The sequence below is a fragment of the Lissotriton vulgaris genome, chromosome 7, assembly GCF_964263255.1.
Source record: "Lissotriton vulgaris chromosome 7, aLisVul1.2, whole genome shotgun sequence".
Taxonomy (NCBI): Eukaryota; Metazoa; Chordata; class Amphibia; order Caudata; family Salamandridae; genus Lissotriton; species Lissotriton vulgaris.
In genome coordinates, this window is record NC_141695.1 from 1,261,148,697 (window position 1) to 1,261,174,143 (window position 25,447).

The following is a 25,447-nucleotide window of genomic DNA, read 5'->3' on the forward strand; positions in this document are numbered from 1 at the left end:
AATTACACTAAGAGTTGGCAGTTGTCACAAGTGCTGGTGTTGACTATTAAGTGCTGGCGCTGAGCACCGGAAATCACAGGCTCAAATTAAGTACTGAGAGGAGGAGGGGACTTAATTGGCAGTGGGAAGGAACAGCCGTACGGATTGTTAGGGTTACTTAAAAGACAATGTGTTGTAAAATAACCAACAGTTTTTAGAACTTCAAAACAGAGAGGAGAGTGCGTGCATGTAAAAATCCTCGATGAAATCCAACAGCCACCTCACCATACCCGACTGAAAGCACCTTTACCAAACTATTCACAAGAGAATACATTAATTAGGGGGGTATAACACCCCAAACCACCCCCCCCCCCCCAAAGCTACGTCCCTGACCCTCCTATACACTAGTAAAATATTTCACACACCAGCATGTGAATGTAAACATTAACCGACAAGCTAACATAAGTATTCACCCATCCGTGGCTCGCCAGTGAAGGGTTCACGCACGAAAACATTATGTCAAACATTCGCCACTCGCACTTTAGGGAAGTTTGCACACACCAGTGCAAGGAAAACCAGTGCAAGTATTCACTCAACCCATACTACTGAAAAGTTTCACTCACCTACACATTAATGCACCGACCGACCTAGCGCCAAAGTAGTGCAAGCATTCATATATCCCCTTTCTGGCACAAAGAGTAAGTTTTCACACACAAGAAGACTGGTGAAAGCATCCCCCCCCCCCCCTCGTATGTCATATGTCAGACTCCCCACTGGAAATAACAGTAGGGATTTGGGGACCTGGCTGGGGACTCTGCAGGTCCGGCAGGCAGGGATGGATTAGAGTCAGCCACATTTCAGGTTAATGCCGGTGGAAAACACGAAGGGCTGAGTAACAGTGAGTCATATGTTATACTGGTGCATCTGAGCACAGTGGCAGGAGACGTTAGCCATGGCATACTCCCTCTGAAAGGCAGGGGCGTAGCTTGGTCAATAAGGAGGGGGGGGGGGCTTCAGATTTCCCAATAATCACGCTGGTAAAATACTTTATACCGGAAGCAGGGCAGGAGGGGGGCCTTAAGGAGCAGTAGCAAGGGAGAGGAGTACGAATTGTGAGGGGTACTTTTAACTCAATATTTTGTAAAATAACTATTTTTAAGGCCTTTAAAACAGAGACGAGTGTCTGTGCGTGTATGTATGTGTGTGTGTGTGTGTGTTTTTGTCTGCATGTGTATGTACAATCCCAAGTGAAAGTTGACAAACACTTCACCATACCAGAATTAATACACCTGTACCCAACTATTTACCAGACAATTCATTTATTAGGGGTCTAAGACCCCAAACATCCCTGCTGAAAGGGGGTCGGTGGATGTAGGATCAGTCAGATGTGAGCCCAGTCTCTTAAAGGACACTACTGCTAGCTCGGAGTCACTCATCTTTCAGGCCTGTCTGCCATGTAGAACACTCTTCCCGGCCCTTCGCCCAGCAAGGTCGGAGCTCTATATGGTTCTGTCTGCCTTTGCTAGAGGCCCTCATAAGCCAACAGACTGTGTTACAGATGTTATTGAGCTCTGACAAAAGAACCCTTATCTCTTTGCCTTGCAGTTCGAGAGCAGGGGTAGCTGCTCACAGAGCCTGAAACCAGACAGGCACATTGGTGGAAAGGTCTGAAAGGCGTCACTGTGAAATCTTTTTAATTAGGGTGGCCAGATTTAGAGAAGGAAAACACCAGGACATTTAGAGGCTATGTTGAAACAAGCATTTACAATGCAACGGTCTCGCCTTTGCAAAAGTTAGAGCTATTCGCATTGTAAATGACAAAATTATTATTTATATGTTGGTTTTGAAAACAGATAATGGCATTGTCATTTACATTGCCAATAGCTTAATCTCTCACAAATGTGAGACCTATTGCATTTGCGCACACACACACACAACCACACAGCCACACACACACACACACACACCCAGAGCCACACACACACCCAGAACCACACACACACACACACACAGAGCCACACACACACACACACCCAGAGCCACACACACACACACCCAGAACCACACACACACACAGACAGAGCCACACACAGAGCCCCCCACACATACACAGAGACTCCCCCACACACACACAGAGCCCCCCCCCACACACACAGAGCCCCCCCACACACACACACAGAGCCCGGCCCACACACACACAGAGCCCGCCCCACACACACACAGAGCCCGCCCCACACACACACACCCCCACACACACAGAGCCCCCCCCACACACAGAGCCCCCCCACACACAGAGCCCCACGCACAGTTTTTGTTTGTAAAACATAAATAAATGGCATTGTCATTTACAATGCCAACAGCTTAATCTCTCGCAAATGCGATACCATTTGCATTTGCACCCACACACAGAGCCACCCACACAAAGCCACCCACACACACACACAGAGCCACCCACAGTCATTCACATAGAGCCCCACACACACACACAGAGCCTCCCCACACACACACACACACACACAGAGCCTCCCCACACACAGAGTCACAGAGAGCCACACACACACACACACACAGGCAACGATGCGTCCTTTTAAATAGGTTTACAACTAACTTTTCGCTGCTCAGAAATCAAATTAGTTTCATAATCAATTCAAAGGTGTCCTAAGAACATCATCATCGCAGCAACATGCCCAGCCCATTTTCGCATCATTGGATACACACAGTAAGGCGCATGTTAAATGACGTCAGGAAAGAGTGCCACAACTAGATAGTAGCCTTTTAAGTCTCTCTCAAAACCTGTGGAACGAATACGATAAAGCATTTCTAGAAAATGTACGCTGCTATTTATCAAACAAAAACACAAAGATAAATGGTCAAATTCTTTTTAAAGATTTGAGGGGAGTGGGTCATACAACAATGTTTTTGATAATCACATAACTGTCCTTTCCTGTTAGATATCCCAATGCAATTACAAACAAAAAATACACTGGCTTAGACTGAGTCATTAGTTAGCGCTGCCAAACTTCTAGTCGGTACAAACATTTAGCAATGCAGACACGTATGCACGGAGTGTATACAAAGCGTTACCGTGCCTTTCTTAGACCCAATCACGTAGTCTAACATACAAATCAGTGATAACAGGCCTATTACAAATTACTTTTGTTTACAAAGGGGGGTGCAATCCTCGAGTCATCCCGGCAGAGAAGGAATAGAAAGGCATTTGCTACCAGTGTCCAGGTGATCCATTAAAATGGCCAGACGGCGTAAAACGGACAGTATACATACCGGGAGGGACACACGCGGTGTGCACCGGATCTGCCACAGCATCCCTGTATCCATGAGGTTTGCGCCAACCCTCTTCCAATCCAGGAGTGGAGGACACACCTCTTCAAAGACCACTATATAAGGATGCAACATCAGTCCACTTTCACCCTTAGAAACCAGCTGCCCTGCCAATCACAGGCTGACTGTATCTTTGCCTTTTTAGCCTGATCGGGTGCTCCTGCTTTTTGGCTAGGTTCAATCTGCAGAAATTCAACATACATACTCCTTCGAAACCAAAATCATATATTTCCACTCAAGTGCCCTCTTCAACTTTCCATGACACACTCACTAAGCCTATGAGCAGTGGACTAGGAGCTAAACCAGCCCTGGAGAATGAATGCCCATCAGCACCTTATTGAACCAACTGAGTGTAGAAAATTGGTCTAACTGTCTCCAAGAGGATTGAGTATGAGGGTGCAAATGATATACATGTCTAGAAAAAAAAACTGGGTGTATTTTCTCAGGGCTCTTCACAGGGTAGAAAACTGATGATGTCTCAATCATTATTTCGCCTACATCCTCTCTCTTAGAAAGCATACACGAGGAATGTACAATAAAAATGATCTTGACACGGAGTGAGGTAGGGGTTCGGAGAAGTACTGAACAGACCATGTGTGTGGTTGCACAGTGTGTCCGGGGAGGGGTAGAGAGCTGGCTGGGCAGAAAGACACAGTCACAATCTAAACATGGCGAGAGATGGTCTGGAGGCCTGAACCACGAGTGGTGTGCCTGAAAGGAGCGTGTCTGGCACAAACCTGCCTAGAACCTGCCCTGGGGCATTCGTCACTAGTTTTAGAGCCGTCTTCCTACTCTGCATAGCTGTATATGGCACATTTAACCACTGGGCTGCCAGGCTCTACAGGGCCCAGTGCACACGGTTACCCCTAGGGTTGCCGAAATGCACCGGGGTGATGCACACTTTTACCACACGGGTTGCACGACTCTGCGGGGCACTGTACAAACAAAACTTTAACCCACGGTTTGCCGGGCCCTGCCCGTGCATAGTCAGTCCAGGATAGCCGGAATCTGCAGGTCCCGGTGCACAACGTCAACCTGTCATTAACCCTCGGTAGCCAGATTCCACAGGTGTCCACCTGTAAGGGGACCGGACTCTGCAGGGACCACGTCCACCTCATCCTTAGGCTGGGGGAATCTATAGGATGCTGTGCATACCTTGAGCCCATGGGGCGCCGGACTCTGCAGGGCCGTGTGCACAACGTTAACCCCCAGGTCACTGGATTCCACCCGGACTGCCTAGGGGGTCGCTGCACGTGTTAACCCCTGTGCTGCCGGACTCTGCAGGTGCCTTGAACACCTTTAACTCACGGGCTGCCGGTACCTTCCTTTAACCCACAGTCTGCCAGTACCTTCCTTTAACCCACGGGCTGCCAGTACCTTCCTTTAACCCGCGGGCTGCCGGTACCTTCCTTTAACCCGCAGGCTGCCGGTACCTTCCTTTAACCCACAGGCTGCCGGTACCTTCCTTTAACCCACAGGCTGCCGGTACCTTCCTTTGACCCATGCGCTGCCGGACTCCGCAGAAGCCCTGTGCACAGCACACCTTTGACCCCAGGGTCAGCGGCTCGGTGCAGCATTACGCAGTAATTCTCCGAGCAGCTGCCGGTGCATTATGCAGCCGGCAGAGAATGCCTCGCTGTGCTTTCATGTAACCTCAACATCTAGGAAACGTTCAGCCCTGCTCAAGTGGCTAATTTTTCAAAGCAAACATGCCTTGTGGCCTCTTTCATGACTAATCCTCGGTGCGCCTGCGGTGCCGGGCCGTGTCACGATTAGCCTGGCCTTTACGCCGCCGCACCACGCTCCAGGCCGCTTCAAAGGCCGCAGGACACATAACAAGTAAGCTTCTGCCCGGGCGCCATCTTCGGAAGAATGACAAAAACAAACCATTGAGAGAAAAAAAAAACGACCACCGCTGCATGACGGAGAAAAGGGGCGGAGGTTAAAAAAAAAAAACACAGAAACGCCCACAAATCTGCTCCCACAATGATTGACACATCTCTCTTCCAATGGCTAGCCTCCATTTATGGAGCTAGCCAATGGAAGAGAGAGGTGGGTTAAAGCCCCAGTACTGAAGATCAAAAAATGTCGCCTGCGCGACACTGCTGCGCAGTGAACGCTAGGCGAAACCTAAAAAGAGCATAGTTTCAGTTCTTCTTTGCAGAATGGCTTGACCTTTGTCCCATAAACCGGGCCATGTATTGAAAATGCAGAAAAATGTCAGGAGGCTGGGACAGTTCTTTGAAAACCGGGACTGTCCATGGAAATCTGGGATGCCTGGTCACCCTAGGTGTCATGAGTTATGTGGCTAATGCTGGGATGCCCTTTGGAGCAACTTAAATAATTAGCTCATTCATTCATTTGTGCTTTGTAAGGGTATGCAACATGTACAAGGAACTTAGTTGCCCTATTTTCAGATGTCCTTCCCATGCACCCTGCCTTTGTGTAAAGTGCTTCTCACAGGAGATGGCACTGGGGCTTGATCCAAGCAAGAGTACCCATAATATGGAAAAGGATGTGGCCATACAGCTAGAGCGGTCGACATCGACGCTGGGGAACCAGGTTCAAGTCTCGGCAGAGACACTCAACATCCTGCGATTCTGGGCAAGTCAATTATTCTCCCTGTGCCTAACAAAACAAAAAAAGTAAGGATTGCGTCCGTCTGTAATTCAACTGGTCCTCATGTAAAGAGCTCTGATACCTTCGGGTCAAGTTCACGCTATATAAAACTCCGGGGAAAAACATTGGCACATTTAATTCTGATATCTCTGCACCTGGTTGTCATTAAACGTTCTCAAACAGCAAGTAAGGCAGTAAAAGGATAGGCAAACACAAATATATGATGGACTGAGCGCTGAAACCTTTCAGACACTTACCCCCAGTCACAGATTGGGTGGATCCATCATTGTTCTTTAGCTCACTTCGCCACCCTAGTTCAGACCTAGCTGTATGCAAATCACTCTTGACCCTGTGCCTCATGGGAACAGTCCAGCCGAACTGCCAAGCCAGTAAAAAAGTAGGCCAGGCCTAGACACTTCCTCACCACAAACAACAGAAACTACAGTCACACCCTTCATCTCCATTACCTACCGAATAGAAGTATTCAGAAAGAACTAATCAACACCCATGGCCGGACTAGCCATAGCGGGCACCAGGCAATCCCCCGGTGTGCCGCACGGTTGAGAGCCAGTTTTGGGCCCCTGGGGGCCGTTTTTGTTACAGGGCCGTTTTTGCAGCATAGCTGCAAAATCGGCCCTGTAAAAAAAAAATCGGCCGAAAACCGACCGCGGCAAAGAGCTCGGCGGCACCTCCAACCCCCCGAGTGGGGAGGTTGTGGTTCCCAGTCCGGCCCCGTCAACACCCCCTTGCTAACAAAGTTAATGGGAATTGCTAAAAGCAGCCCGACTGCCTCTTCCTCACTTCATTGTCTGGGTCTGAGCTGGCTTTAGGACAGTGCAGCTGGTGCGGCCGTACTGGGGGCTGACCTGTGGAAGGGGGTGCGGACCTCGGGCGGGAGCTGTGTTTAGCAATCATTTATGATTGGGGAGATGAGGGGAGCTTTTGTCCGGGGGAAGTGAGAGAATCCGGGGAGGCAATCATCGGGTGTGGGGGCCCCAAAAATAAATGACTCACTGGGCGCCACCAGCGCTTAAGCCAGCCCTGGTCTGGGTCTTTATGCACCAGCCACACAAGTGCAGGCAGTGCACTTCCACTGTCTGGGGAAGATACCTTCACCCCCACCTTGTGCTATGCCATAACCAGAGACATCCAAAATGGACCCACTTCACTTTCTTAATTTATACACAGAGCTAAACGTTAAGGTTGACCATCAAAAAACGTACTCCAGCATTCGTAGAATCTCATTTTCGACGTTTTCATTAATACTCCATTTCCTATGACACTTTGTTGTGATCATGAAGCTACTGCTGCCTTTGAGCACAGCCTAAATCCCTGGAAATGTCCCTAGATATTTGTCCCCCCACTACTTTACGTTTGCAACCCTTGAGCTGATCTGCTGTTTTAGCTAAAAGGGTGATCTAGTGGAAACCCTTCAAGGATAGACCTTTTGCCTGATTCTAGTGCTCATCAAAAGTACCCAACATAGCACTAGATCACATGCAAATGTAGTTTCTTTCTACAGTTTGCATCCTCATATTCATGCAATCTCTAAAAAGCCTCCTCTGTATTCCCATGAAAATCAACCTTGACTTATAACTCCCAATTACCGCCTCTTTTTCTTTCAAATGTCCCTGTACACATCTTATGCAGGTCTTCTCTCTTACAGCACAGCTTACTCCAAGTGGCAATCAAGTTTTCCTTAATTCTTACTATTGTATTTCTGCAAATTGCCCACACTTCATTTCAAAGATTACAACATATCTTTTAAAAGCCATACAGTAGACCCTAATAATTACTAATAACTTGTAGTTCATCTTTTAATGCTACCAACCATTTGCATAATTTCACATACCACCCTCCCACAAAAGATCGCACCTAACTCCTGTTAATTTAATCTACCACTTAGAAACTGGAGTAAACATGCATGGGATTGTTTATTTAATAGCACAAAAAACAATTTTATTAGCCATTGAAAAAAACATTAACCTTGGGATCCAGAGCAGTGTGTTGACCAATGTAAAGTACTTCAATGCCTTGTCAAGAGTAGTAAGCTCCATATAAATGCAATTACAATACAACTCCATTGTCAGCTAGTCCATTGTTTTCCATACAAGTTGCATAATAATTCCTTTATGTTTTTTGACACTTTTATACTCACATGAGACAAAAGGAATTAGTTACTTACCTGTACACTATAGTTCTCCAGTATTATCTTTCATAGATTCACATGCTTGTATCTTCCCCGTCGTCATGGTGGGAGTCTCACGGTAACAGAATGACCAAAGCAGTATCATAGAGAAGAAAACTGCATAGAAAAGCCCATAGGGACTGTAGCATTTGGTAACCAGACCATCTCATTATCTGGTCCAAAAGTCAGCCAATCAGCATTGCTGCCCTGCCCTCACACTCCCCAGCAGAAGCTTCCTGCCTCAGATTTCCGTCCCCGAGTGAGAGACATGGATAAATACGGAGAACAGGTTCTGCCTGAGAAACGGGAGGCGGGCGGGCGCATGTGAATCTATGAAAGATAATACTGGAGAACTATAGTGTACAGGTAAGTAACTAATTCCTTCTCCAGTATTACATCTTTCATAGATTCACATGCTTGTATCAGATTAGTAAGCAGTGCTCACAAAATTTGTAGCATTTCCAGGACAGGGCCCAGAAGGAAGTTCTGCAGCAAGGCAATGATATAATAATGCATATCAAAAATAACACCATATATGCATATATATATATATATATATGTATATATATATATACACACATGTTCAAACATAAATGAAAATACTGTATAGAAATAAAAGTATACCATCAAATCATACCTTACTGAAATAGGCGTTTCAGAACAGCTTGTCCCACTGCCGTGTCCTCTTTCCACGCAGTGTCTAGACAGTAGTGTCTTGTAAATGAATGCACGCTCTTCCACGTTGCTGCTCTGCAGATGTCAGGCAGCGACACTCCTGCGAACAAGGCCATTGAAGTCGCCATCTTCCTTGTGGAATGTGCATTCACTTTAGAACAGAGCGGCTTACCCGCTTTCTCGTGACATTTCAGGATAGCTGATGATATCCATCTGGCAATACTCAGTCTGGACAGAGGAAGGCCTTTCCTTTGACCTTCGAATGCAATAAATAATTGTTTGGATTTGCGGAATGTCTTTATCCGTTCAATGTAGAACTTTAGGCATCTAGAGATGTCCAGAGAGTGCAATGCCCTTTCTGCTTCCGATGAGGGATTGCTGAAAAAGGTAGGCAAAATGACAGGCTCATTGAGGTGAAAAGACGTAGGAACTTTGGGAATAAAAGTTGGATTTGTCCTTAATATAACCCTGTTTTTGCGAAATTGTAAGAAGGGCTCTTCCACTGAAAAGGCCTGAATTTCGCTAACCCTCCTTGCTGATGTCAGCGCAAGCAGCAGGGCTGTCTTCCATGATAGGAACTGTAAGTCTGTTTTGTGTATAGGCTCGAAAGGTGGCCTCATAAGTTGTGACAGGACTGTATTGAGGTGCCACGGCACTGGTGGGCGCCGGATGGGTGGAAAAACTCTAAAAAGTCCTTTGATAAATTCCTTTATTATCCTGGAAGACCAGAGAGATGGCTCGTTTGGCTTCCTCCTGAAACGTGATATTGCTGCTAAGTGCACCTTCACCGAGGCATGCGACAGACCTGCCTTAGATAGTGACAGCAGGTAAGGTAGAATACCTTCGGGTGTACTGCTAACGGATGTAAGTTTTGACTGTCGCACCAGTGGCAGAAACGGGTCCATTTCGCTACATATGTCTTGTTTGTTGACATAGCTCTGGCTTGCGAGAGAATATGCCTGCATTCCTGCGTAATGTTTAGGTCTTGGAATTCCCGCTCATGAGGTTCCATGCTGACAATTTTAGCGATTGCAGATCCGGATGCAGAATCTGCCCGTCTTTCATGGAGATGAGGTTCTGGAATGTCGGAAGCTGGATCCTGCTGCCCTTCGACATCTGAAGTAGTTCTGAAAACCACGCCTGCCTCGGCCAGGCTGGTGCTATCAGTATGACATGGCACGGTTCCAATCTCATCTTGCGAAGTACTCGCGGTATGAGTGGGAACGGAGGGAACGCGTAGGCAAACCTTCCTGTCCAGTCCATGTGGAATGCATTTCCCCTGGATCCTTGCTGATGGTACCTGGACGCAAACTGAACGCACTTTGAATTGTCTCTGGTTGCGAACAAGTCTAATGTGGGAGTGCCCCACCTTTGAAACAGGTTGTGAAGCTGAGTGTCGTGCAGTTCCCACTCGTGCGTCACGTTGGAAGTGCGACTCAGGGCATCTGCCCTTACGTTGAGGACTCCCTGTATATGTTGTACTTGAATTGAAATGCCGTTGTTTATCAGCCATTTCCAGATTCTTTGCGCCAACGTCGACAGCTGTTTGGATCTTGTTCCACCCTGTTTTAGCAAGTAAAACATAGTCGTGGTGCTGTCCGTTTGAATAAGTACCGACGATTGGCGTATCCTGGGAAGGAATGCTTGAAGCCCCAGAAACACCGCTTTGAGCTCCAACATGTTTATGTGAAGCTGTGCTTCCCAGTCTGACCAAAGGCCCTGAATCTCCAGCTCTTGAAGATGCGCACCCCATCCTTTCAGCGAAGCGTCCGTTGTCATCACGTAGTCGTGATCTTGAGGCATAAAGTGCAAGCCCTGGTCCAAGTTCTTCTGAACCTTCCACCATGACATGGCTACCTTCATACGGCTCGTGATGGTAATTCGATCCTCGAAGGTTCCTTTGGACTGAACCCACTGCTCGTCCAGTTGTTCCTGCAAAGGCCTCATCCGAAGACGGCAATTTGGTACCAGTGGGATGCAGGATGATATCATCCCCAATATGGACTTGTACATTCTCACAGAAGAGGACCTTTTTGTCTGGAGTGACGTCGCGAGACCCATTATCTTTCTCATTCGGTCTTTGGAAGGATAGGCCTTCACTGCTCTGGTGCATATCCATGCCCCTAAGAATTGGATGCCCTGGGCCGGAGTCAGCGAGGATTTCTCCAAGTTGGTCCTTAGTCCCAAGCGCTGAAAAAGCCGAATGCAGGACTGTAGAGATCTTGTTGCCTCTCTGAATGATGGACCTGTCACCAGCCAGTTGCCCAGATATGGGTAAATGGAATGCCCTTGCAATCTTAAGTGGGCCGCCACCGGGGCCATGCATTTGGTGAACACTCTCGGGGCCGATTTGAGGCCGAACGGCAGTACTTTGAATTGAAAGTGGCGACTCTCCACGATGAATCTTAAATATTTCCTGTGCTTCCGATGAATGGGAATATGGAAGTACGCATCCATGAGATCCAAAGACGCCATGTAGTCTTTTTCCTTTATCAGTTGTAGGATCTCTTGCAACGAGAGCATTCTGAAGGGTATTTTCTTTATGTATTGGTTCAGATCCCTCAAATCCAATAACTGTCTCCATTTCAGGGTTTGTTTCTTTTTGATGAGGAAGAAATGCGAATAGAAGCCTTTCCCTCTGAGATGTTGCGGCACTACTTCTATGGCTCCCTTTTGCAGAAGCGAGTGAACCTCCTTCTGCATTTCCTGACGATGTTGGTTGAGCCTGAGCACTGGGGGATGATCTGGTGGCATTTCAACAAATTCCAGAGTATGACCCCTGCTTATGACATCTAGAACCCATTTGTCTGATGTTATGGACATCCAGTTGTTGAAGTATTGAAACAGATAGTGGTCGTTTTCCGGGATCTGCTGTGTGGGGAGCGCCAGCCTGAAATCATTGACGTCTGTTAGACTGTTGATTCTTCCCTCTGGTGTTTGGTTTGCCTCTAGACTGCTGCTGGTAAGAGGAGTTGGAGGACCTGTACTGGTTGTTGGCATTGTATTGTCGATATCCCTGTTGGTTATAAGGCTGATATCGATTGGTCTGAAAAGAGGATCTTTGATTGAATTGACCTCTTGCACCCCTTTTACGAAAGGACTGAAACCTTCCCTGTTGAAGGGATCCCAGCGCTCTAGCTGTATCCGTGTCAGATTGTATGCCTTGCAACGCCTCGTCTATATGGTTTCCCAAATAAATTTTCGCCATCAAAAGGCATATCGACAATCTTTGCCTGCACTTCCGGGCGAAACGATGTTGCTTTAAGCCAGCCTTGCCTGCGAAGCGAAACTGCCCCAGCCATCTGTCTGAAGGCCATAGACGAGACATCCATGGCGATGTCGATTGATTCGGCAGCAGACCTAGCTCCATCTTTAAGGATGGCCGCCGCTTCCTCCTTCCTATCTTCCGGTAGCGCAGATAGTATGGGTGCAAGATCGGACCACATTTGCCTGTTGAAACGGCTAATAAGGGCCATTGCATTGGACGCTTTAATAGTAGAGGCTGCCATGACCGCAAACCTCTTACCGGCACCGTCCATTCTCCGTCCTTCCTTGTCTGGTGGCACCAAGAAGTAGCCACCGGGTTTTTAGAATTCCTCTGCGCCGCCTGCGTCACAACTGACTCCGGTCTGGGGTGCCCTATAAGACAGGCTGCTGCAGACTCTGGCGCTCTGTACTTTTTTTCAATCCGAGGAACAGAAACCGCTATGGAAGCCGGTGTTTTTAAAATCTTTAGGCCCTCTTCCCAGATATGAGGGATAATAGGTATTGAACGAACCGATCTTTTGGCATCGTCCTTGAAATCATACAAGAAACATTCCGTCTCTTGAACTTCCACATCCAAATTGAACCTCTTAGCCGCTTTCTCCATGATATCATGGAAACCTCCTATGTCTTGAGGAGGGGAGGTAGACAGTAGTGGGATAGGTGACGGGCCGATGGCAAAATGTAATCATTCCATTCCTGCCCCGAAGCATCATGAACAAGTTCTCCTTCTTCAGGTTGTTCATCCTCGTCGGATTCTGTTAGGTCATCCCTTATAGTAATTACTGGCGGTGATCTCACCACTTGTTCTTGTGAGGCAGAGCTTGTTTTTGGGGGCTGTGAAGAAGGCACCTGCGTAGATGGTTGAGAGGTGTTTGCCTCTGGGAAAACGACGATAGTAGTCGTTTATCATGAACCTAAGGTCAGATACAAGAGACACAGGTATGGAAACCGTCTCCTGCCGCTCTTCCTCACGTGATTCCTCTTGTTGCTCCTCCTCCTCATTATAGTCACCAGATTCTTGAAAAGACTCGTATCTGGAAGATTGAGTTCTGTCCTTGAAGGAATATACTTCCTCTTCGTCCGTGTCCTGACTCTTTATCTGAAGCTGGGAAGGACTGTAGGCGGCACCTGAGGACTCCTCTCCATCTGAGTCCTGCTCTAACAATGAAGAAGGTGGTAAAGGCAAAATCTGCGTCCATGAAGTGAACTCCGCAGATTTGCTGATAGTCGCCGAACCCCTAGTTGACTGAAAAGACCGAATAGAGATCATGGTCTTCGACTGTGGCGATTTGAAAGCTTTCGCCGTTGACAGAATGATTTTCGTCGACGGTGTCGTCGACGGTGCCGTCGACGGGACCATCGTCGACGGAGCCTTCGTCGACGGGACCATTGTCGTCGGGGCCCCCGTCGACATCCTCGACGTTGAACCTGTCGTCGACGAAGTCGTCGTCGTCAACGGTCTCTTTGTCGACAGTGAAATCTTACTCGTCGACGTTGTTGTCGTCGACGTTGTCGACGTCGACGCAGCTTTAGATCCTATCGTCGACGAAGCCGTCGTCGTCGACGGTGAAGTCGTCGACGGAGCTGAAGTCTTCACCACAGATTTTGGAGCAGAAGCTAGGGAACTGGTCGATGGAGCAGACCCAGACCCTTTCAGACTTGACAGCTTCTTCAGAGGAGTAATAGGAAGAGAGGATGTTGCTTTCTCTTTTGTTTTACTCTTTTTAGGCTCCACTTTCTCCTCAGAAACAGAGGCCTTTCTCTTCTTGGGTGTCATTTGAGAAGATTCCTCCCCAGAATCTGAGCCTGATGTGGCCTTCTTCTTCTGAAGCCATAACAGCAAGCGAGCCTCTCTGTCTCTAAGAGTTTTGACAGAGAAGGTTCTACAGTATTTACATCCTTAGCAACATGTTTAGGATGAAGACAGTAAAGGCAGTCCTTGTGTGGGTCCTCAGAGTAAAGCCTGGCCTTCCCACAGGATCTGCAAGGCCTGAACAGCCTCTTTTTAGAGCTGTCAGCCACAATGAAGAAAATAGGTACACACAATACCTTAATCAAGAAGACAGGAAAATAGATTCCAAAAGGTCAAAAGTTCACTCAGGAACAGTAAACTGAGCAGAGCTCATGGAGACTCCTTTCTCACACGAAGGCGGTTGGAAATCTGAGGCAGGAAGCTTCTGCTGGGGAGTGTGAGGGCAGGGCAGCAATGCTGATTGGCTGACTTTTGGACCAAATAATGAGATGGTCTGGTTACCAAATGCTACAGTCCCTATGGGCTTTTCTATGCAGTTTTCTTCTCTATGATACTGCTTTGGTCATTCTGTTACCGTGAGACTTCCACCATGACGACGGGGAAGATACAAGCATGTGAATCTATGGAAGATGTAATACTGGAGAAGTGGTATGTGCGGTCGACAGCATTAAACCACCAATCACCAACTGAACAAGCATAGAATAATTGAAGCAATGCCACTGGCCAACGTAGGACTTTAATTTAGTCCACCACTGCAAGTCCCAACAAGGTTCATATTATAACCGCCTCTTGACTTTTCACAATGACAATCAGATAGGGGATGGTGTTATAGTGTATCCTAGCAGATCTCTCCACCATTTCTCTCTCCAACCTATGTCTGCTCAGGACAATAAACTTAAAGCAAAATATCTTACAGTGGATAACCCGTAAAATAACCAGCGAAGTGGATCATGATCTTAAGAAGTACCATAAAGGGACCGGCAGAGCTGCTGAAAGCTGCTAGCTTTGTAGAACAGCTCTCCTTGAATGGGGCAAGCCAGAGTTAAAGGGGGGTGGGGGGCACCTGTAACTGAAGCCTTTCTCGGGGCAGACTCCTTTGGTTCTTGTGGCTGCCCTCCAAAGTTACTGGCCTTCCAGCAGAATGTGCAGGTGGAAGAGGACTCGGGCTAGGCCCTGGCACCTTTAAAAGGTGGGTGCCAAGGGTGAAGTGGTCTCTTTTGGGACCAATCCACAGACGCTTCCTCAAGTGTGACTGCCACTGCCATACATGCCAATAGGCCCAATGCAGGTGGGAAACTCATGATTTTTTAAAGAACAAAACTGCGTTATTTTGGTTGTCCCCCGCCTGCACTTGCCTCCACTTCCATAGAAATCAATGGGGGAAATACATTCTCAAGAATATAAATCTCTCTCTTTCCTCTTCTAAAATGTTGGAATGTATGGCTACCACCCGCTTTATTCTTTGTGTCATTCCTGGTTGGTTGCGCTGTTCGAACCCCTCCCCTCCCTCCCCCTCTTCAGCAGCAGTGGGTGTCGCGAAGGGAGTGTGTCTGTTTTGGCAGGGCACGTTGACCCCTGGTTGTGTGCTCCTGTGGAGATTTTTGCTCAACTCCATTGGTGTATTTTGCGGTAAAAGGGGTGGGGGTCGGCTAGTCGGGTATGCCTTGGAGCGTGCCACGGGAAGCAGGTGTAAAGGGACTAATTTCCTTTGTGTAGAACTTCGTGCTTTATTTGTTGCTTCATTGTTTCTTGTGGCTTTAAGGGGAAAGTGAAAGGCATATTGGTCTGAAGGTGAAGGGCTTGCATCCTGTTGCCATTTTCACTGTTCTTCTTCAATTACACATGCATCTTAAGGGTCAACATTGCAAATTATTTGCAAACATAGCCGTGGTTAGCCCCTCTTAAAACGACAGAAGCTATTTTCATCCAGTTTTGTGCTAAACATAAAGGGGACAAAACACCCTGTTTATTTTATGTGTCATGGGGCTCAGTAAAAGCGACAAATTCTCTGATTCACTGGCATTATTGTGATGTGATCCTTTAGCTATACCTACAATTTTGATCTGTTTAATTCTTCTTGCAAAGACCACTTTTGAAAGTGTTTCACGTTTTAGTTTAAGTGAGCATTTCAAACCTCTTATACTTGCCTTAAACACTGTACCCTCTGGGTGACTTACTTTTGGCAGGAAATAAGTAATAAAGCACCCCGGAGGCTGTCAAACGGTGGGGAGGAATTCCAGCAGGGATGCGGATATTGGAAGAGTTGTAGGTAGGTTAGATTCTATTGACGAGTGTATAGACAGGCTTCTTGGCCCTAGTTGGCAGTGATATAGACTTTAATCTTGCTCACATCTATGATACGTATTCCTAGCTTGTGTTGGCCCTTTTAAGCCCTTTCTTCCAGACCTAGAAGAGGCCATCTATTGCCTTTTGGCTTTGGCCTGTCATTTTTGCTTATAGTAGAGGTTGGATCCTGTGGTCCTGACTTTATATTACACATTGGTATGGTTTATGTAGGTACTCTGACAGAGCTAAGGGTTATTTCATCCTTCTTAGGCCTACAAGGTCCAGAACTAGAGAGACTCCATTTTGATGGAGCTGAGAGGCTTCAAGGGGAAAGGTAATATTTTGGTTTTGAGCTGTTGTTCGCCCTAAGCGAACCGGAGAGAACCGGCCAGAGCTGAATCTAATCAGGAAGTGTCTCTGGGATCAGGTCTCTAGACGAAACAAGCAGCTGATCACTGTGGGAGCGTATAGCGCAAGGAGCCTGGTGCATGGGATCGGTGGGAGGAAGCTGCTGGCTGGAACTTTCCATGAGGAGACAGCATTCTATATTAGTGAAGTGCAGAGGCGGAGTCAGTTAGTTGAGTTGGAGGAGCAGAGAGAGTGAGTTGAGTTGGAGGAGCAGAGAGTGTTGGTAGAGTTGGAGGAGTGGAATTGCAGGAGGAGAAGAGACAGAAGATGCTTGGAACAGAGAGAAGACAAACAGACAGTCAGTGAGCTGGAACTGAAGGAAGCAGTCAGAAGCAGTTACTTATCAGGAGGAGTTGTGAATAGCTGGAGTCTGAAGTAATGCCTTTTAGAAGAGACTGAAGTTATATCGTGGATTAACCTGTGGGAGCAGCTGGAGTTAATTGGACATTGGCACAGAGACTTTACCCAGAGTGAACAAGCTAGTGGAATGAACAGTTATCAGAGCGGCAGAAACCATTAGATTGAAGTTGGAAGGTGGAGAGAGTCCGTGGGGGAGAGAAATCCAGTGCAAAGTGATCAGCGCAGATGTGTATCCAAGAGTGCAGGAGAGAGAGTCTGAGATGAGCCAAGGCACAGACGAGAGAGGAGCCCAGATGACAGCTAGAGCAAGACTTCATATTCCCAAGGTGACCTCGTTCTTTACATTTACCCCTTAATCTTGTCCTTATTCCCTAGGCTATTGTATGTCTAATCCTTTTCTTTCAGCGGTGTGTTAAAAGTTCCTGTCCCCGCAGATAACCTTGTACTGTATATCTAATCCTTTTCTTTCAGCGGTGTGTTAAAGTTCCTGTTAGTCATAGAGACCCCGCAGATTTGTGTATGTGTATTTCATCATTGTTAAAATAAAGAGACCCCAGTTCTTAGTGAACTAGTGTGTATATCTTTTGTTCCCATACAGTGGAGGTAACCTTGTCTCCTAGTCAGGTATTACTGTTTGAACAGATGTTACCCCTGATCAGGTAAGTGATAGTTGAATAATTAGGGAGATAGGAGACCTGCAACTAGGGGATAAAGTTTATACCAAATAATTTGGCCATCCCATAATATTATTGTAGTAGCGAACCCTTAGTGAATAGTGAGAGAGACTTCCCAACATAGAGAGACAGAGAGCTGAAGGTATTCATAGGAAAGAGGTCGTCATTGGTAAGTGGCGTTAGTGAGAGCACTGATTGTGGTCAGTGTGTAGATCTGCCGGATTGCAGATCGGATTGTAAGTGAGTGAGCACCAGGTAGGAGACTGGTGTGTGTAGTCCCGCTGGATTGGGGACACAATAGAAAGAGAGTGAGCACTGGGGCTGCAGCCCAGTGTATATGGCACGCTGGATTGTGTGTCGAGTGAGCACTGAGGGTGAGCAGTGTGTATACCCGCAAGATTGCGGCTTGAGTGAGCACTGAGGGTGAGCAGTGTGTATACCCGCAAGATTGCGGCTTGAGTGAGCACTGAGGGTAATCAGTGTGTAAGGGTAGATAATCAGAACTGCCCCAGGGTAGATTAGTCTGGACCCATGTGGTCGCAAGACTATGAGGTATGAGTGTGGTGTAGGGCATGGATGTCCTTAGTAATCAGTGAGTATTCTTAGTATCCCTATAGATTTAGTGGTGTTTCTGATGATATGAGCTTGTATATTGCGAGTTCCCATCCTCGGGTAGGTACCCAGGTGCCTGGATAGATGGTCCTGAGGAGGGAGGTGGTTACGTTCCGGCTGGGTTAGAGGGGCTCTCAGGAGCTGATCCCATCTGGTCCAAAAATCCAGTCGTTACATCTGGCGTAGTCTTGCAGTTTACGGAGCCTGTGTGACCTATTGGCTTGGACAGCTGATTTTCCCATAAGTTGTGGGGGAGTGCCCTAAGCGCCAGTTACATCTGGCGTAGTCGTCTGTTTACGAAGCCTGTGTGACCTGGCCATGTGCTTGGATAGTTTCCCATAAGTTGTGGGGGAGTGCCCTGATCGCCAGTTCCATCTGGCGTAGTCTGGCAGTTTACGAAGCCTGTGTGACCTGGCCATGTGCTTGGATAGTTTCCCATAAGTTGTGGGGGAGTGCCCTGAGCGCCAGTTCCATCTGGCGTAGTCTTGCAGTTTATGAAGCCTGTGTGACCTATCGGCTTGAACAGTTGCAGTGTGAGGAGATTGCAGTACATCATGGCATTTGGCTTATACAGGGTGGAAGAAATGCTTTTCATCTTGGTGTTTGACCTATCAGGGTTGAATGGTAACATTACGTGAGGGAGCCAGTAACATCTTTGTGATGGTCCAATTGTACAAATGTGTGTGAAAAATGCTTTTAAATTGCCCATTAAATTGCTTGCTGCATCTGCTTATGCTGTGCAATGTGAAATGTGTTCGATGTAATATGACTTGTGGAGTTCCTTGTAAATAGCTCCTTGTAAATATGGCTTGTGAATAGCGCCATGTAATTGTGGCTTGTGAGGAGCATGTTCTCATTTTGACTTGCTGTGTTCCTTGTGAATTGCGCCTTGAATATATTCCTTGTGAAGAGCTTGTCATTTTTTGAACTTGTTGACTTTCTTGTAAATATGGCTTGTGAATAGCGCCATGTGGATATGGCTTGGACAGAGCATGTTATTGTTGCGTTAGGTAGGAGAGAGCTGGATCTCTTTCAAATGCTTGGGGGATTTGTTTTGCCGATGTGTGCACGTGTTATGTGAAAACGTGGAGAGATGAGTTCATGACTTTCCCATGTACTGCAGTCATTGGGGAATGATTGTGCTTGAGCTGCCAAAGGGTTCATATCTTGTATTGAGATGGCAGTATTTATTTTAACATGCTGTCTAACATGCATGGTTATTTGAGCTGACACTAAAAGTCAGTGAGTGTTTAGATGAATGATGGTTTGATTTGACTTTCATTGGTTGCTGGGTTCTGCCTATGTGCTTTGTCAGCGTGGGTTTGCCTTGGAACTGATGTTTCATGTGTCTGACTCTTAGAGGTCAGTAAGTTATAAATCAACCAGTCGGATTGAGATAAGGGTTTGCACGGAGGGAGCAGTGTTCTTTTAAATGTGCTACTTAATATGCATCCACAGACGTGTGGAGAATTAATTTTGAATGCATGATTTAAAATGAGTGAAAGATTAAAAAAATAGCCCAGTTAGAGTGCACGCTACGGGCTGTTTTCATTAATTATTTCGTAGAGGGTTTTCCAACTAGTAAGAAATATGCCAACCGGTGTTTTGGAATGATCACAGATTGTGAATAATTACTCTTGCCCAACAGTGCACGGTAACATGTGCTTTTAATTAGTGAAATGCAACTGTGTGTTTTAAAAACAAATGTGTTCTCATTATTATTTTTCCATTGCAAGCTGAACCTTTTTCAAATGCAAATGTTTCTGATATGTAGCAGACCATTGTCTGAGTGTAACCACTCAGTTAGAAAAATGACTATTTGAAAAAACTGATGAATCTGGCCTGCAGTGTAAAATTATGGTGTTTCACATGTTATTTTCCAATACTAAACTGTGATGTATCTGCTAATATTTTTTCCTTTGCAGCTAGTAGCAGTACTGAATTATTTTAAAATGCTAGCATGTCACTTAGTTACAAAAAATATATGCCCTTATAACTTATTAATATTAGGATGCTTTTCGTCAAGTTTTCAATTTAATTTAGTTAGTTTGAGAACAGTGGTTTTTGCCTGGGAACAGATCCAGAGAATGTGTTTTTCGACCTTGACTTAGCTTCACTCTCAGAGAAAAGCTGTTTTGTGAAGGGAGGGCCTTTTCCCTCTGGGAGCGCCGAGCAGTGCCTGTCTTGTTATCATTGGCCAACCTCCAATTTCTTCCGCAGAAGAAATGTTTATGTAAGGGAGGGGTCAAGTCGCTCTTCCTTGCTGTCGGCGCAGACAGCTTCATTGCCTTCAGATAAGGGATCCTTGTACATGCAGAATAGTTGGCAGACTCTTGGCCCTTGGAGTTAGTTAGATACAGTAAGCCTGGGTGAGCTTCCCTGATTAGAGACTAGAGATGCTTGAACTGAGTGCTTGGCAGCGCCTTGCTCCTGCAATGAGATCAGCACTTGGCAGTGATTCAAATTACTTCACACTGTAGCCTGGCTTCTGCGTGTTTTTTTGGGGCGGATTCAAAACTCTGAGCACGAACATCTTTCTGAAGGGAGGGGCTGTCTCACAGAGGATTAGGGTATTGCTAAGCCCCAGCCCTTCTGGCTGTGTATGAAAAAATTAGATTTTGCCCAAACAAATTTAAAAGTATATGATTTTGATTATTCCTTGAATTCAGAATAATGTTTTTTATTAATTAGAATGTTTCTTTCGACAATGAAAAGCACTTGGGGTGCTTTTTAAATGGAAAATTTTATCTTGCTAGATTAATGATACTGGTTTTCTCGTTCTAGGTTGCTGGGTTGTGGTGTTTGGTGTGTGCATCGACCCACCCCCCTCCCACTCCCTTTATTATTTTACTTTTTTGTTTTCATTTTTTATGTTAGTTTGTTATTTTTGGAAGATGGAACCAGACCAGACCGGAATGGTGGTGGATGAACGGCGGAAGAAGTGCTTCCTTGGTACCGGATACAGATGAAGATTCAGGGTGGTGACCTCCACTGATGTACCTACAATTGACTGCCTTGAACCCCAAAATTATGCTAAAAGAACTCTGAACTCTTGATATTAGACTTACAACCTGCAGTTGGCTGACAAAGCCAATAGTCATCTTTTAAAAACAATTTTTTATAATGTTTCCCACAAAAGGAATTTGTTATGTAATTCCTTGGCCTGCATTATTCCCATGTTTTTCTTTGCATTCACCACGAACAGGCCCCAAATGTAAAGATTATAGTCCTGTTCCTGATTTTAATGTTTATGCAGTGCCACATGACTGAACTGTTTATATATATATTTTACTCTTAGTCTGCTTTGCTATTTTACACTGGTTTATCTTTCACCTATTATAGTTTTCCTGTTTTCTGCAAAACAGTTTTTGCCAATGAAAGATCGATACAGAAACATTGTGTTTTTTAAATGGTGGTGCACACATGTGTTCCACAGTGTGATACAGTGAGAAACCAGGTGCTAATTGTTTTGTGATATTGTGTCTTTTAGATATTCACCACATTTAGATAAGTTTCTTTGATTCATTACCTAATATGCATAGTGCTACACCAGCTATTTTGTAGGAATGGGGTTATCTTTATTTTCCTGTTATTACACTTTCACTTTTATTGATCCAAGGGTGGTTACCCTAGACTTTCAGTTGTCCTGGGAGGTGTGTCTTTTAGTATGGTTATGTCCTACATTTATTATTAATGTTTGCCCAGACCTTGAGAACCGTTTGTCATGTTTATTTCTCAGATTTCACCAAATTTTTCCTTAAGTTGACCAATGTATGTAGGCCTCATTTAGGCCCATTGTTATTTTTATTCCACAAACATGGCCCTACACCAATAGATTTCACGAGTTATCCTTAGCTTAAGTTGACCAAAGTAGGTAGGCCTCATTTAGGCCCTTTGTTGTTTTATCATTAGAAGTTGAAGCACATTTAGTTCTTAAGTTGACCGAAGTAGGTAGGCCCCATTTAGGCCCCTTGCTGTTTTCATTCAACTAATAAGTCCCTATATCACTAGATTTCATCAGTTATCACTAGAAGTTGAGGCACATTTAGTTTGAGGATGCTTTGGTTAGTTTCTGTTGTTATCAGATCAAATCTTAGATATGTTTCTGCATTCAGGTCAAGGGTGCTTTGATTTGTTTTCAGTTGGTTGTTAGATTTGTATTCCCTACATCAAGTTTCAGGTGGAATTTCCTTAAGTTGTCATTCATTTTAGAGAGTTTTTTTTGGTTTTTGGTTTTGTTGATAGACTATGTTGATGTTTGTTTATTTGGATGTTGTTGTTTATAGATGTTCGCAAAATAAAGTCTAAGGGTGGAATGTATAGACAGGCTTCTTGGCCCTAGTTGGCAGTGATATAGACTTTAATCTTGCTCACATCTATGATACGTATTCCTAGCTTGTGTTGGCCCTTTTAAGCCCTTTCTTCCAGACCTAGAAGAGGCCATCTATTGCCTTTTGGCTTTGGCCTGTCATTTTTGCTTATAGTAGAGGTTGGATCCTGTGGTCCTGACTTTATATTACACATTGGTATGGTTTATGTAGGTACTCTGACAGAGCTAAGGGTTATTTCATCCTTCTTAGGCCTACAAGGTCCAGAACTAGAGAGACTCCATTTTGATGGAGCTGAGAGGCTTCAAGGGGAAAGGTAATATTTTGGTTTTGAGCTGTTGTTCGCCCTAAGCGAACCGGAGAGAACCGGCCAGAGCTGAATCTAATCAGGAAGTGTCTCTGGGCTCAGGTCTCTAGACGAAACAAGCAGCTGGTCACTGTGGGAGCGTCTAGCGCAAGGAGCCTGGTGCATGGGATCGGTGGGAGGAAGCTGCTGGCTGGAACTTATCAGTGAAGCAGTTACTTATCAGGAGGAGTTGTGAATAGCTGGAGTCTGAAGTAATGCCTTTTAGAAGAGACTGAAGTTATATTGTGGATTAACCTGTGGGAGCAGCTGGAGTTAATTGGACATTGGCACAGAGACTTTACCCAGAGTGAACAAGCTAGTGGAATGAACAGTTATCAGAGCGGCAGAAACCATTAGATTGAAGTTGGAAGGTGGAGAGAGTCCGTGGGGGAGAGAAATCCAGTGCAAAGTGATCAGCGCAGATGTGTATCCAAGAGCGCAGGAGAGAGAGTCTGAGAGGAGCCAAGGCACAGACGAGAGAGGAGCCCAGATGACAGCTAGAGCAAGACTTCATATTCCCAAGGTGACCTCGTTATTTACATTTACCCCTTAATCTTGTCCTTATTCCCTAGGCTATTGTATGTCTAATCCTTTTCTTTCAGCGGTGTGTTAAAAGTTCCTGTCACCGCAGATAACCTTGTACTGTATATCTAATCCTTTTCTTTCAGCGGTGTGTTAAAGTTCCTGTTAGTCATAGAGACCCCGCAGATGTGTATGTGTATTTCATCATTGTTAAAATAAAGAGACCCCAGTTCTTAGTGAACTAGTGTGTATATCTTTTGTTCCCATACAGTGGAGGTAACCTTGTCTCCTAGTCAGGTATTACTGTTTGAACAGATGTTACCCCTGATCAGGTAAGTGATAGTTGAATAATTAGGGAGATAGGAGACCTGCAACTAGGGGATAAAGTTTATACCAAATAATTTGGCCATCCCATAATATTATTGTAGTAGCGAACCCTTAGTGAATAGTGAGAGAGACTTCCCAACATAGAGAGACAGAGAGCTGAAGGTATTCATAGGAAAGTGGTCGTCATTGGTAAGTGGCGTTAGTGAGAGCACTGATTGTGGTCAGTGTGTAGATCTGCCGGATTGAAGATCGGATTGTAAGTGAGTGAGCACCAGGTAGGAAACTGGTGTGTGTAGTCCCGCTGGATTGGGGACACAATAGAAAGAGAGTGAGCACTGGGGCTGCAGCCCAGTGTATATGGCACGCTGGATTGTGTGTCGAGTGAGCACTGAGGGTGAGCAGTGTGTATACCCGCAAGATTGCGGCTTGAGTGAGCACTGAGGGTGAGCAGTGTGTATACCCGCAAGATTGCGGCTTGAGTGAGCACTGAGGGTAATCAGTGTGTAAGGGTAGATAATCAGAACTGCCCCAGGGTAGATTAGTCTGGACCCATGTGGTCGCGAGACTATGAGGTATGAGTGTGGTGTAGGGCATGGATGTCCTTAGTAATCAGTGAGTATTCTTAGTATCCCTATAGATTTAGTGGTGTTTCTGATGATATGAGCTTGTATATTGCGAGTTCCCCATCCTCAGGTAGGTACCCAGGTGCCTGGATAGATGGTCCTGAGGAGGGAGGTGGTTACGTTCCGGCTGGGTTAGAGGGGCTCTCAGGAGCTGATCCCATCTGGTCCAAAAATCCAGTCGTTACAACGAGTTACTCTGTTTGTTTGCCTGTCCTTTTTGACAAAGGGTGGTGGAGTCTGTCGGCTGGCTGTTCAGCTATTACATGCAGATGAGCAACATAGAAGGGCAGGGGTCCCACCTAAAGCAAATGTTCCCTTTACCCAAGAAGATTAGAAAAGCTGGGCTCGGGAGGTGAGTTTGTCCTTTCAAAAATTCTGGGGGGTTGGGGTTGTAGGGCAAGAGGTTTCAGCTTTCTCCCCTTCCTTTGGGGGGGCCTCAACAAGCGGTACAGATCTCCAACCAGTAAATATGGCTCCTTCCAGGGTTCAACAACTTGGAACGCTAGCCCCTGCATCATCATGGGCGACAACCCCTATTAATGGATGGCCCACCCCCTCAAGTCAGAGGGTGTATGAAATTGGATTATTACATGGGTCGCTTCCCACCTTAAGAAATAATCACAACTCTTGTCAGTATAAACCCTCAGAATTACTAAATTAATCCAAGCTCAACACCGTGGTAGCTATGGCACATAACAGACAGGCTTAATTTAGGGCAGTGTATAAAATATGTATGCAATGCCAAACAGTAATAAGGTTAAAATGCAGAATAATAAAAATCCTGAACAAAATTAGAAAAATAGAATAAAATGTAATAAACAAGTTGACACCAAAATGACAAACATCCAATTAAGGAAACTGGAGGTATGCATTTGTAAGCCTTTAAGTAGAAATTGCACCAAAAAACACAAAGCTGCAATGATAGTCACGGTGCAGAAATGTGATTCTGATATGATAAAGTGCAAGTTGGATACACCAACCACGCTCATCCTGGTCAAAAATGTTATTTTGATTTAGTCCTTTAAGTCCCAATCTATCACAAGAGTAGGAGTATATGAAAATCACATAATTCGCTTTAGCGTAATTACGCACAGTTATGTGTAAATACTGGAAATGCATCTCACACTCTGTCCAGGTAACA

At 45.7% G+C, this 25,447-nt stretch overlaps 1 protein-coding gene and 1 non-coding gene across 3 annotated transcripts in view; both read right to left on the reverse strand.

Annotated features, from left to right (window-relative positions):
* Nucleotides 1-25,447, reverse strand: part of RGS14 (regulator of G protein signaling 14) — a 372,155-nt gene that overhangs the window by 298,040 nt on the left and 48,668 nt on the right. The gene's annotated exons all lie outside the window — the stretch shown is intronic.
* On the reverse strand, nucleotides 2,593-2,658 carry LOC147703366 (small nucleolar RNA SNORD58). Its single transcript, XR_015298641.1, has one exon. It is a non-coding gene; the product is annotated as a small nucleolar RNA SNORD58 (small nucleolar RNA).